This window comes from Xiphophorus hellerii, chromosome 19 (assembly GCF_003331165.1).
Source record: "Xiphophorus hellerii strain 12219 chromosome 19, Xiphophorus_hellerii-4.1, whole genome shotgun sequence".
Lineage (NCBI taxonomy): Eukaryota > Metazoa > Chordata > Actinopteri > Cyprinodontiformes > Poeciliidae > Xiphophorus > Xiphophorus hellerii.
The window spans coordinates 19,828,529-19,843,480 of NC_045690.1; the positions used below are offsets into that span (position 1 = coordinate 19,828,529).

At 41.3% G+C, this 14,952-nt stretch overlaps 1 protein-coding gene across 1 annotated transcript in view; it reads left to right on the forward strand.

Moving 5' to 3' along the window:
- The first annotated feature begins 3,533 nt into the window (after positions 1-3,533).
- The window catches only part of palm1b (paralemmin 1b), a 32,868-nt gene continuing 21,449 nt past the window's right edge, over positions 3,534-14,952 (forward strand). Inside the window, exon 1 of the mRNA XM_032547057.1 lies at positions 3,534-3,939. The gene's annotated coding sequence lies outside the window, so the exon portion shown is untranslated. The remainder of the gene's footprint in view (positions 3,940-14,952) is intronic.

The following is a 14,952-nucleotide window of genomic DNA, read 5'->3' on the forward strand; positions in this document are numbered from 1 at the left end:
TGTTTTGACAAAATAAGACCACAAACTCTCCTTTAATTTATCAGGATTAAATGTAACGGACTAACACATAAGCAGTGCAGAATTGTCAAGAGAAAATTTAATGCAGACAGGCTTTTAAAAGGCTTTATACGAGTAAAAGTCTGAAAATAATAATGTTCACTTGATTTTGGCACCTTTAACTCTGATATCACTATATAAAATTCAATCAGGGAAGAGACTGGAGAGATCTGCAGCTAATGAATCGACTAGTAGTCGTGCTATTAGTCGCGCTATCTTCACATAAATCTGGGAATTATAGAAAAGTGGCATGATGAAAATCACAAGTGTGCCGCACAAAAACTTTTAAAATAAAATCCCGTAAAATCAGCTAGCATTGTGAACTGAGCACACCAGGATGTGATGCAATCTCAGCATAAAGCCAGCTGTTCTGTGAAGGCCTCTGAGAACATTTGGAAACAAACAGCATCCAAGAGACCCGGCAGGCAAATAAGATAAAGTTATGGCTGTTATTTGATGTAGAAAATAACAACCCAGGTTTTTATGATCTGAAAGAGCAATGTTCAGTCGATCATCAGAGAATGGTAAAGAGGATAGTGCAACTTCAGACGTGGCTGGGAGAGACGGTACGGGGGGGGCAAAGAAATCTGTAAAACTAAAACATTTTTGCAGTAAATCTATTTTTGACTTTTTTGTTTTAATCTAAAAAAGTGGAATATTGTGGACTGTGAATACTTTTAACTTGACGATTTAAAAGAAAAAAAAAAAGACCAGCATTGTTTTGGACCAATGCATGCATTTATTTGATAGTGTCCCAGTCAAAGTGTAGTTATGTACATTTTTGAGAATCTGTGGCACTGTCATAGCTTCAGTGTGTATGTGCAACGAAGCTAAAAAGATACCCCAAAAGACCTGCAGCTCTTACCGCAGCAAACAAGTCGTACAAGATGATGTCATGTATTGCTTTCCTTCAACCCCACAACAACTTGTGCTGCTCTGCATTAGTCTGTTACGTAAAATCCAAATGGAATACATTAAAGTATATGGAATAGGTTAAAATAGGTTTGAACTGTACAAAATAGCTCGTTAAGTGTGGGAGCAACAGAAAAAAAAGAACCAAAAACACAGAACTCTTCAGCTCCTACAAACGCCCCCGCGCACTGGCACAAGAGCACAGGAGAATGCAAAACAATCTACAGCAGCCCACAGACACACGCCTGGCATTTTAAAAAGGACAGGCATGGAGTTAGATGCAGAAACACAAGGCAAAAAAAAAAGATGAAAGTATAGAAAATAAATGAATAATTTGGAGAATTTTTATTTATTTATTTATTTATTTTTTTGTGGTCATGTGCATGGAAACGAGGAATACCCCGAAGCCTCTCTCTGCCTCTCAGCTGCCTCCCTCAGTATTTCAGTTTCTCATCCATTCACTTCCTCCACAACCTCCACATCCCCCCGTCCTCCGATGTGGATTTTCTGCAGCCTCCTCCAAATTCCACTCGGGTTATTTTCACTTTGGGAAATATTTATTCCGGCGATGTTTATTCACGACCAAGGTTCTGAGAGGGAGATAAGAAGCCAAGTGCTGAGCTGGCCTCCAGGGCTCCAAAGTCACAAACACACAAACCATGGCGCACGTAGATACACACACACACACATGGGCTTGTTTGCATACATTTACGTGTAACAACACTCGCCGAACTGCTTTTGGTTGCAGATCACGTACAAACTCAAGACGGTTTGTCCGTTTAAAGTCCCTTGGCGTTGTGAAATTGAGAAAGAAAGGCTGCATTCTATTTCTCAAGGAGAAACAACAACAACAATAAACATTTTGGGGAGGGTTTTTAGTACCCAAACATGGCTGACCCTCATCTGTCACCAGTATTTATCATGATGTCAAGAGAGGCACGCACATGCACACCATCAGGAGTGCTGTGCCTCCTCCAAATCCTCTTCCTACATGCAGTCGTGTGATCTACACACACATGGAAAATTTGCTTGAGGGGAGAGAAAGATGGATGTGCGTGAAGTGAGCAGCAGACAGTAAGGCTGGTGGGGTTTTTTTTCTCTCTTTCAGCATTATTTCGTTTCTTCGTATTCTCCCTGGCTGACTCTCACCCACTTTTACATTCTTCCAGGATTCCCTGAACACCCACATGCTAAACTAAGATCTGATATCACTTTAAAACTCACAACTTCCATAAAATGTGAGGGGAAACCAAAAATCAGAGTTCAGCCTCACATCTTCACTCAGACATTCAGTGTTGCAATAGTATCCACACCACTTTTTCAGGGTTTTTTTTAAACACACAACACAAATTTTTACTATAATTTATTGGGATATTGTGTGATGGACCAACACAAAGTCAGAACTTGGAAACTGGAATTAAAATGATAAAATAAATGAGTTAGGATTTAGAGTGGGTTACGGCCTAAGTTGCATTTTAGATAATTCCTTTATCCCTAAATAAAATTAAATTCCGTAAAAATGTGTTTAGAAGTAATCAAATTAGTAAATAAGTTCCACTTTTGTGTAATTTAATCTCAGTATAAATGTAGCTGTTCTGGGTAGGCCTCGTGGGTTTATTACCGACACAGCTACACATTTAATGTTTTTTCTTCATTTTCATGACTGCATACATTTTAAATTCTGACCAAAAGCATCAAAACTTTGCATAAACACATATGGAATTATGTAATAAGTGTGAAATATTTATTTGCTGCATAATTATGTACCTTGTCCCACATATTTTCTGTCTTGCTATGTGTCACCAATATGGAGAGTAGTAGGTGTAGTAATATATAAAGAAAAAACATTTTTAAAACGTTAGACATTTTATAGATAGATAAATTAGTCCTAATGCACTTCTTTGGTGTTTAGAAAATGCTTTTAAATCTATTTGCTTTTAAAAGCATTTCCTCCTGTTGAAATTAAAGTCTCATACAGTTTTCTACATCTGGCCACCTCTTGGCATTTATATGAGGAAACTTAATGTGGCCATGAAAACTATTTAGATCTCTACCACCACCTGCTGTACGCTCGGTGCAGGTGCAACATGTTTTGGACAATATCAGGGTGCAGAGGTGAGAATAATTATAGCCAGCTGGTATTATTTAGGACACAATGTTGTGACGTCAGTAATGCAAATAGCTGATACATGAGCGAGTGGGTTCACATTAAAGTCTTTGCCTGTAAAAGCCTCACACACGAAGCATGGGCGTTACTAACGTAGCAGAAAGAAACCCCCGGTTGAGTCTTGCGACTGAGCCTAACACCGCCGCTAGATGGGGAGGCGGGACAGGAAAACAAGGGAGAATGGCGCCTTCTCCAAAATGCAAGAAGGACGTGATGTGTTTTGGTGCACGGTATGAAGCGGCCCCGAAGCACACAGCCTCGGTTCCTTGCGTCATATGATAAGGGCTGAATGACAGCCAGCAATAGTTCTCGTTAGCAGAGGAGGAACCGTATCTCAGTCAACGTGCGCGGCCAGGGTCCCCTTTATCTCCCCACGGCAGGGAGGCGTATCCTTTCCCCCTCTGCGCTCCCCTTCACATACCACTCACACTCTGTCTGCCTCCCTCTCTCTCTCTCTCTTTTTCTCTCTCTCTCTCGGCTGAAGCTAAACCACAACCTGCTCCCGACGACGCCCTATCGCCCATGAGATTCCAGAGTCCACCGCGCGCCTGTTTCGCACGAGACGAAGCCGTCGGGTTCTCATTATAACGTCAGGCTGCGCGCGCGAGCTGCCTGCCGCGTCACCTCGGCTATAAGAGGAAAAAAAAATAAAGAAGGAGGAGGAGGAGAGAGAGAGAGAGGGGGGGTGTTTGGTCATTCTGAATCCAGAAATAAATAACAATAATAAAAAAAAAAAAACAACAACAAAAAACAGCGAGTTTGGGAGACGTCTGCAGCGGGAAGGAAACGGGATCTGCAACTGAGTAAGTCCAGATTTTTTTTTTTTACTCTCTTTTTTTCCTGTGGGTGACCTGTTTTCGGTAGCTTGTGCGGCAGCATCAGTGGGTTGGGACAGACTTGGATGACAGCGGTGGAAGGTGGATCGAAGGCTGAAAATACAAAACATATTGGCGGTGTGTGTGTGTGTGTGGCCTTCTTGCGCCATGTAAACATCTTGTACGCCGCTGAACACATTCAAGGTCTATCCCAAGAGAGGGTGCATCCTTCGGGGATAAATAATTCCAAAATTCAGAAGCAGATTCAAGGAGGATTTATGTCATGTTCCACCGGGTTTTGCTGCATGTCTTGGAAGCACAGACGGCACGACAGGTGTAACGGGAAGGCATGTTTACGCGAACGCCTATCCATCACGTTATATCGATCCGCTTGTGCGAGAAAAGAGGAGCGTTTCTGGGTGTCTCTGTTAGTAAATGTTCCCGTGGCGCCAGCCAGCCGTGTACGGCCGTCACGGCGCGGAGGAGAGAGGCTGACTGGTTGCAGACTGTGGATGGAGGAGTGAGGAGAAGCGAGGAGGCAGGGGGAGCAGCGGGATATCTCTGTGCGTGTGTTGTGATGTGATGCGAGCAGTCCGCGCTCCAACATGGCGCGCTCCCACATGAGCTGATAAAACCTTGGTCATTACATACTCCTGTCCGGAATTTCCACTCTCCAGCGGAACAGGGAGTTATGATGCTGAGCATCTTCAACGCGCTCAGGCTGCCTCCGCCATCCTGCTCTGAACGACACGTAGACTCGCGCCTGTGTCTTTTCCTGTCCCTGAACAGAACATTGTCACTCCCATTAATTTTACTCTGTTCTTGTTAGCTGTGTTTGATCCCAGCAGGTAGAAGCCAAACCAGACAAAGCAGATTTTTTCCTTTGGTCCTTACCTATTGTCTCTCCCCCTGGAGTTCCCTATGTTGTGAACTAACTCTTTGTTGACAAGTACATTGTCTGTACACACAACACACCTAGAACATTTCTAGGTCCTGGACATGCCTTATTCTACTTCATGTCCTGCAAAATACATAAATGCTTGTTTGCGTTCTAATAATGCCAGAAAGATGTCTACTTCATTTTGCGGTAAAAGCACTTTCCCAAATGTTACTATAACACCAGGATAACTTGCATGTCTACTGTAGTGTAACTGAAGTTCAGTCAGATAAGTCAAAACCCTTCTGTGGACCTCAGATTTCAAGGTTTGATACTGATCCTCAATTGAATCTAGGCCTGAATGTTTACACGTAGACCTGTCCAGGGCATTCCCCACCTCTCACCCGGTGACTGCCGATAGATAGGGACCAGCCCCCCTCGCAAACGCACAAGGATAAGTGTGTTAGGTAATGGAATGATGGATGGATGGATGTTTACACATAAATATACTTTCGTCTAAACTATTCTAATTGTTGTCAAGCTGTTAAATGAAGCCCCTAACATGTTTTATTCCAGAAATGCCCTGAAAATATGCTTCATCCATCTTCCTGTCAAAGATTACTAGCTTACTTGTCCATGCTAAAGATGCGCTGTACCATGCATGATGTTGGCACCACCAAGGGTCAGCATGGGAGTGATTTGTTTAGATTAATGTGCACCGTTTTACATGTTGGCCAAAAAGTTATATTTTGCTCTTATTTGAACACAACACCTTCTTCCTCGTGTTTGCGGTGCCCCCTACAAACTTTAAACACTTCCTATGGCTTTGCTCCAACAGTGGCCTTCTTCTTACCACTCTAACAAAAATGAAAGAATGACTGAATAACTCTATGTTGTTGTCATGTTGACAGATTCTCCCACCTGAGCCATGGATCTCTGTTGGCCCTCCAGAGTTATCACAGGTCTCTTGGCTGCTTCTCTGATTAAAGCTCTCATTGTCAAGTTTTTGGTTTAGGTGGACAGCCATTTAGTAGTAGATTTGCAGTTGTGCCATAGCCTTTCAAAGCTTGAGAAATTATTTCATATCCCTACGTTAAACTTTCCTACACATTTATAGCTTACCTGTGTGCTGTGTTTCTGTGCTATTTTAGGGCAATCTTACCAAGCAGAGTAACTACACTAGGCCTGTTTCTGCTCCTGTTTGTTGTCTGTTGTGTCATTTTATTGTATGAGCCAGACACGTTAGGTCCCCTAAAATGCCTCGGCCAGTCAGCGCTTTGGGGGGAGCTCTATATCCGGTGGGGGCTGCTCTGTGTTTTGTCAGCAACTCACTGTAGAGCTGACAGCACTTGTCTTGTTCACCCAGTCATCATCTGGCGTCACGACGATGGGCAGTCACATTTCTGTCTCCGTGTGCCTCCATGTGCAGCTTTGTGAGTGAGTTTTAGGCAAGTGGCAGCAAAGTTGAACAAATAAATCAAGCATGTATGGATTGTGTGTGTTTTTGTGTGCTGATGGCTGCCTCCTGACCTGGCAGGCATGGTAATTGGATGGCTCTGTTTCCATCAATTTAGATTTGGGGAAATGGGCTGGTAACCGGAAGGTCACTCGCTCATATTTATGGACTGTCAGAGGAAAAACAAAAAAGGTGTAAGAATGAGTTAGGTCTAAACTAAAGGGCTTAGGTGAACAATTTCTCTGTAAACTTTGAGGTTACTGCCACTGTTTTCAGTTTGATGAATTATGTTTTCAGCACTCAGGCTTCTTAATTTTTAGTTGAAGAAATGTCTTCATTACTTCTTCTGTGTGATAGAAATTATTTTTATCTACATTTTAAGCCTCAATGTTTTGGTCTACCAGCTCCTTTCTGCATTCCCACCATTTATATATCTAATTTTAGCAGAACTTGGTTGTTTTTAGCTAACATGTAAACCAATAGTTTACCTCTGTAAATCCGCACCTGGATGAATTAAAGTGACCAACATAGTCAGGACACTTCAAATAGCCTTTTGACTCCCTTCACTGTTATTTGTCTGTAAAACTACAGCTGGAGTACTATGCTCAGATGCAATAACTCAACACCTTCTCCACCACTGTTTGTTCAGTGTCATTTTAACTCAACATACACTCACCTGGCATTTTATTAGATAGCTATTTAGTGGCTCTTTAAAGCAAAATGGCTTTTCAACTTGTTACATGGAAGCAAACATGGTTAAGATGGAAGGAGGATTTAAATAATTGAATGCAGTGTGGTTATTAATGCCTCATAAGCCAGTCTGTCCACTATATAAACACATAGAAACTTTCTTGGGTTTACAAAGAAGGTTCCAAAAAGGAGAAATATCTTGTGTGAAGATGCTTTGTTGATGTTAGAGATTATTTTCAAACTGGTTTGAGATGGTAGAGTAAAAACAAAATAGAATAGGAGCCATGTCGAACCTTGAAACTGGTGGGCTACAGCAGCAGATGACCACACTGGGTAACTCTCCTTTAAGCTGAAAACAGGAAACTGGGGATACAACTCACACAAGCCTAACAATACCAGGACGGAAAAACGTTGCCTGGTCTGATGAGTCTCAATTCTGAAGTACGGTATGGATCCATACTTGCCACCAACTGAAGTACATGAGTATTGATACTCCTCATTTCCATTATTTTATGGCCACAATGTACCCAATTTCGGATGGAATAATGTACCATGTCACATAGGTAAACTCCTCTCATTTTGGTGTCTTGAAAACAGCCATATGTTCATTGTTATTCCAATGTTTTTCAGAGTCATGGGAGTTTCATCCAATAGTGTGATGCTTTCATTTCAATGTTCAAACATCTTGTTAAATATATTCCAAGAACAAAAAAAGATCTGAACGTAAAATGAAGTTAACTTTGAATCATCAAGGTGCCCCCAATTGCCCCCTTAAAAGTGGCATTTGACCAGTTGGGTTGATTGTGCATGGTATTAGCTGCTGGGATGGCTACCTCCCAGCAGCTATGGAGTACAGAGGACCACCCACAGACCCAGTTGGCTCCTCTCACTGACCCTGCTGTCAACAATCCAGCAGTTCTAAAACTAATTCAGCAGACTGAAAGTGTTAAAAGAACGGCAAGCATGACAAAGACCTTAAAGTTTTCTGCGGAACAATAGTCCAGTGAAAGCTTCCTCGTCCAGCATTCAAAGTTAGAAAGAGCAACATTGGGCTCAGATTGTAGCGGTGTCAGATATTAATAGATAATTCACTGCTCTCCACCTTGCCCTCTCTTCCTCCACATAATTTTACTCACTTCTTAATAACCTGTTTCCTCATTTTCTCCTGGATAGTCACTTTTTCTCACCCTCTCTTTAACTAGTCTCCCTCTCCTCACCCCTCTCCTGCGTGCTGCATTGTCATGACGGCTAAGGCAGGAGGGTTTTTTTTTTTGGTTTTTTTTCACTCGCTTCCCTACAGATCATCTGTCTTCTCATTAACTGTCATTTTAAGCCACTAAGTCTCTTTAATCTCTGAGAGAAACATCCTCGGCCGAGTGTGTTTGTGCACGTTGTGCTAATGCGTGTGTGTTCGGGAGAAAGAGAGACTCTTGTGTCCGCTGTTCAAACCACGCGCACACCCACATTCTCATATGATGATCAGCATAGTCGTTACAAAGATTATTTCAAAAGCACTATTGATATGTGGCAAATGGGGTACAAACATATTTTTATTTGCCGTTAAGGACCTGAACCTGAAAAGAAGACTGTGAATAAATATTAAATCTCTTGTGAATTTGATAGTTTTTTTTTCTTTGTAATTGTTTTTGTTAAATCCCAGAAGAGGTTTGCTGGAGAGATATGAGACAAACAAGCTTTCTATAAACAATTGCTAGCTGTTCTTAGAGATTTAAGTGGGGATTGGGAGGTTGCCATAAGGGAAGGCACATATTAGGCTTAATGGTTCCTGCGTTAACATTGAAATGAGATGCTGCTCCAATAATGCAACTCCATTGTCTCACGGATGTATAAAAGATGCTGACTGACCTGAGAGGCAGAGAGCAAGTAGTAGGATGCAGGAGACGGCGTACTATGAAAATTGGTTGTCTGTGAGGATAAAAGCTCCGGTGTCAGCAGGTCATGTTGGTTCTAAAGCTTTTTCAATGGTTGTTGCATTGAGTCGATGGTACAAGTCAATAATTAAAACCCATTATCCTGTTCCTTTCTCATTAACAACCTCTGCTACCCTAGTATCCTGAGATGACGCTCGACTTATTTTTTTTTTTCTTGATGGGCGTGTAGATGTTGATAATTGCTTGATAATTGTGAGGTGAAATAATATGACCATTTGTAGCATAAAGACAGTTACAAAGTCGGCCTTCTATCACCTGAAGAACATTTCCAGGATTAAAGGACTAATGTCTGCCAGATCTAGAGAAACTCATCCATGCGTTCATCTTCAGTTGTATTGATTATTGCAACAGCGTCTTCACAGGTCTGTCCAACAAATCAATCAAACAGCTGCAGCTGATCCAGAATGCTGCTGCTCGCGTTCTCACTAAAACCAGGAAGATAGAGCACATAACACCAGTTTTGAAGTCCCTCCACCGGCTCCCTGTAGCTCAAAGAATAGACTTTAAAATACTGTTGTTAGTTTACAAATCACTGAATGGCTTAGCACCACAATACATTAAAGATATGCTGTTGTTGTATCAACCTTCCAGACCTCTCAGGTCTTCCGGTTCTGGTCTGCTCTGCATCCCCAGAACCAGAACCAAACGAGGAGAAGCAGCTTTCAGCATCTATGCACCACAAATTTGGAACAAACATCCAGAAAACTGTAAAACAGCTGAAACACTGACTTCCTTTAAATCTAGACTTAAATCCCACCTGTTTAGGATTGTATTTGAAACGTAATCAATTACACATTTAATGATGGAACTTGACTTTATGTTGATTCTATGTTGAAATTGCACAAAAATCCGTGAGGGACAACGGAGTCCCAGAGCGAAATTCCGTGAAAGAGGTGTACGGAGCCTCGTGCCGGAAGAAAAACGGCGAGTGACTGAGGGTCATTGCGCGTAACGGAAACCCTGTAAATTCTAGACACTAACAGGTACCATAGAATTGCACAAAAATCCGTAAGGGACGGCGGAGTTCCAGAGCGAAATTCCGTGAAAGAGGTGTACGGAGCCTTGTGCCGGAAGCCCATTAAAATGCTGTTTACATCGTTTTAAACTGTGTGTTGTGAGCGTGAGGGGGAATAAAAATAGCAATAGGTATTTTGTTCCATATAACACAGTAGGAGTGTAACAGGTAAACCTTTTATGGATGCAAACTCGACTAAAAACCCACCTGCTTAGGATTGTATTTGAAACGTAATCAATTACAAATTTATTGATGAAACTGGACTTAATGTTGTGTTTTGGTTGTTGATTCTATGTTGCATTGTGTTTCTGTGTTTGATATGATGTAAAGCACTTTGAAATGCCTTGCTGCTGAAATGTGCAAATAAAATGTATGAATAAAATTTGATTGATTGATTGACCAAGAGACATTCTGATGATGACAAGCTACTGGATTGTAGCTACAGCTGCCATGGAGCAGTCTGACAGAATTGAGGCTGCTATTTTGCACCATCAGCCCTTATAACCAATACCTGCAAACTGAATGTTCATTCACTTGTATCAGGTTGTCTCATAATTGTGTACACCTGGTTCAAATTTGTTACGCATCCTCCATATCCTCCAAAATATTTCCTCTATTAACAATACCATTATGCAGCCCACTCCCTACTCCACATTGACATAAATCTACACAATGGCGTAGCTCAGAGACAAAGCTTTGCTTTATTCTGTAGAGATAAATCTAAGAAAGAGCCATTCCTTAAATGCAAAGGGCCCGTTTGCACTGATTTGTAACAACATAAGCATGGGCCAAAGGGGAGTGAACAAGTCGGACCTTTAATCACATGTTAAAAAGATCCATGTCGAATTTTTTTCTGCGTTGCCAGAGTGATGAGTGTAGCCTCAGCAATAAATCTCTGAATAGGTCACAAGTAGAGTGCTTTTTAAGTTAACACTGGGGAAAAGTGGAGCTGAGAAATATTTTGTATATTTTTGAAAACTGATTTCAAAATCTTACAAGGTGTCAATGTCGTCTTACCTGTGATACAGGTCCTTCTCAAAATATTAGCATATTGTGATAAAGTTCATTATTTTCCATAATGTAATGATAAAAATTGAACATTCATATATTTTAGATTCATTGCACACTTTTATTTCAGGTCTTTTATTGTGTTAATACAGATGATTTTGGCATACAGCTCATGAAAACCCAAAATTCCTATCTCACAAAATTAGCATATCATGAAAAGGGTCTCTAAACGAGCTATGAACCTAATCATCTGAAGCAACGAATTAACTCTAAACACCTGCAAAAGATTCCTGAGGCCTTTAAAACTCCCAGCCTGGTTCATCACTCAAAACCCCAATCATGGGTAAGACTGCCGACCTGACTGCTGTCCAGAAGGCCATCATTGACACCCTCAAGCAAGAGGGTATGACACAGAAAGATATTTCTGAACGAATAGGCTGTTCCCAGAGTGCTGTATCAAGGCACCTCAGTAGGAAGTCTGTGGGAAGGAAAAAGTGTGGCAGAAAACGCTGCACAACGAGAAGAGGTGACCGGACCCTGAGGAAGATTGTGGAGAAGGGCCGATTCCAGACCTTGGGGGACCTGTGGAAGCAGTGGACTGAGTCTGGAGTAGAAACATCCAGAGCCACCGTGCACAGGCGTGTGCAGGAAATGGGCTACAGGTGCCGCATTCCCCAGGTCAAGCTACTTTTGAACCAGAAACAGCGGCAGAGGCGCCTGACCTGGTCTACAGAGAAGCAGCACTGGACTGTTGCTCAGTGGTCCAAAGTACTTTTTTTGGATGAAAGCAAATTTTGCATGTCATTCGGAAATCAAGGTGCCAGAGTCTGGAGGAAGACTGGGGAGAAGGAAATGCCAAAATGCCAGAAGTCCAGTGTCAAGTACCCACAGTCAGTGATGGTCTGCGGTGCCATGTCAGCTGCTGGTATTGGTCTGCATTAACTGTCAGCTATCAGGAGATTTTGGAGCACTTCATGCTTCCATCTGCTGAAAAGCTTTATGGAGATGAAGATTTCATTTTTCAGCACGACCTGGCACCTGCTCACAGGTTAGCAGCTGAGCTGCTAGTTGCTCAGCTGCTAAGTAGGAGCTGAGCAAGGAGAACGAGTTCATACATAAATATATTATCTGGGTTATTTTTTTATGTAAATGTAAAATGTTTCATGAAGATTTATGCTGGGACTGATAACACTAAGTTCAACTAACATATTTTAGTAAATGTACGACCGCTTTCAGCTAATCTTTTCGTACACTCTTCGAAGCAATATATTTATCAAATGTTCATGCAATCATTTTTAGTGTGACTTTGTTGTGAGCCAACCTGAAATAACCAATCTGTTTAAACCACTGGTAAATGGTTTACTGGCCATGGTATCACTGTGCTCAATTGGCCTGCCAAGTCTCCTGACCTGAACCCCATAGAGAATCTGTGGGATATTGTGAAGAGAAAGTTGAGAGACGCAAGACCCAACACTCTGGATGAGCTAAAGGCCGCTATCGAAGCATCCTGGGCCTCCGTAACACCTCAGCAGTGCCACAGGCTGATTGCCTCCATTCATTGAAGCAGTCATTTCTGCAAAAGGATTCCCGACCAAGTATTGAGTGCATAACTGTACATAATTATTTGAAGGTTGACTTTTTTTTGTATTAAAAACACTTTTCTTTTATTGGTCGGATGAAATATGCTAATTTTGTGAGATAGGAATTTTGGGTTTTCATGAGCTGTATGCCAAAATCATCCATATTAAGACAATAAAAGACCTGAAATATTTCAGTTAGTGTGCAATGAATCTACAATATATGAATGTTAAATTTTTATCATTGCATTATGGAAAATAATGAACTTTATCACAATATGCTAATATTTTGAGAAGGACCTGTATATAAATCCCAAGAGTAATGGGAAGCTCCGAGGTAGAGTCTAACACTGGTTTTGGTAGATTTTAAATATCTTGTAAAACTGATAATATTCCTATATAAACAATACAACTCAATATTAGCAGATATTAACCTAAGCAATTTTACAATTCAAGTAATTGATTTCCTTCACTTGAACAACATTCATATTTAACAGTAAAGGTATGCTGGGTGAGGCTAACAGCTTTATCCCCCTGCTAGTTGTGAATCAACAGTTCACTCTAAGTGCAGGTATTCTTTTATGCAATGGAATTGAAACTGTGAGCAGTATATATAGCCTGGGCTGTTCCAGGGGCCAGTTGTGGCAACTCAGTGAAGTCTGGATCTGACGTTGTGGTCGCCAGTTGAGGTTATGTTTGTTCAGCTCTGCAGGGGTTTCGGGCGGCGGGCTGTGGGCTGCTGGCTTTGGGATGGCAGCAGGTAGAAACGTCGGTTGTCCGTGCCGTCAGTGTCCCCTGCACTGCTGCATGTTATGTCCATGACTGTGAATGTGACAGGCAACTTCCTGATATGAGTATTGTGGTGATATCAGCCTCCTATCCCCTCTGTGACACTGATTACCGGTTTTCTGCAGGCAGCTTTTTCCTCCAATTCTGTACACACTTAAGCACACACACATGCACGACACATGCATAGCAGACACATTTTGTTGTTCATATCTTGTTATTGTTTTCCTATCTTTATTTTTTCTTGTTGGTATTTTCAGTATCAAGTAATGAAAGTCAGGGGAATGGCGGACTTCTCCCTCTAGTATAAGGCTGCCAGACCCACCACAATGTTTACCTAAACTATAAGTACAGGCCGTAAAAAGAAGATGGTACGTTTCTGTGGTTTACCAGATCTTGTAGTTGTTTGAAAATTATCCTAATCTAGCACTGAAGCTATTTGGCAGCAAGAACTGCGGCCATCTTTAAGGTCTTGTGATAAATGTAGACGTATTTTATCTAAAAATATTACCCCACTGACTGCATTTTCAGTTTGAGTTGCTCACTACTCTGAGAATATTGTGTGTGTTTTATACACCCAATAAAATATGACATTCACCTACTAATTTGACAAAACTTGATCTGAAATCATCAGATTTCATCAGGTTTTATGTAGTAGTTATTCCTGAAATTTTGATTGCAAGAAAGACAACAATAGCCTAGTCAGAGAAAGTAAAATGAGAGTTCTTCTTGTCTTAACCAATTGCGAAGAAGAGACAAATTCATGGCGTGTCTTTTGATTTCCCAAGAAATTAGTAGAGGTCATATTGATGCAACAAAATACCAGGCGCTGTATTGCAGTATACTAGAGTTGGCAAAGTAAGATGTTAAAAGTGCTTTTTGGTCGTCTTGATCCCACCACCCCTCGTCACAACTCCACCCTGCATTTCTCAACCAGCGCGTGGTTTCCCATTTGTCCTCACGACGTGCATGTTATACAGTGCTTCATTTGTGCTTTCGACATGGGTGTCGCACAGCGCTGTCCTCCTCTGACTGCCGCAATGGCAGCGCTGTTATGTACTGCTGACCCAAAAGAAGGGAACTAGTTTTACCCTGTGACCCTGGAAGACTTAACATGTGACCTCAGCGGACTTCCTTTGGTTTTTATTGGCACCGCAATGTTTACGTTTGGCACAGTGTCTGTTGTGCCTCAGAGAGGAGGCTGCCGAGTGTGCATGTGTGGTGGTGACGAGGTCACGGTGTGGGTGTTTGGCCTGAGACAAGAGCTTGGTTGGAGGGGGAAAAAAGGCACAGATATTGTTGTGCGTGTCCTCTTGTGGCCTGAAGGAAGGAAGTCGACGACGTGAACAGCAGTGAGGAGAAAGAAGTGCCACTTCAATAATGAGAGTGTGAAGTGATGTGAGATTAGCTTCCTCTCTCAGAGTACCTGATCTTTTTTTAATCCAGGCCTGGATTATTAAACTAATCAGTCAGACTTTAAAAGTAATATCTGCCCTGAAAAAAAAAATAAAATAAAATAAAAAAAATAAAAATATATATATATATATATATATATATATATATATATATATATATATATATATATATATATATATATATATATATTCATATATATATTCATATATATATTCATTTTTAAA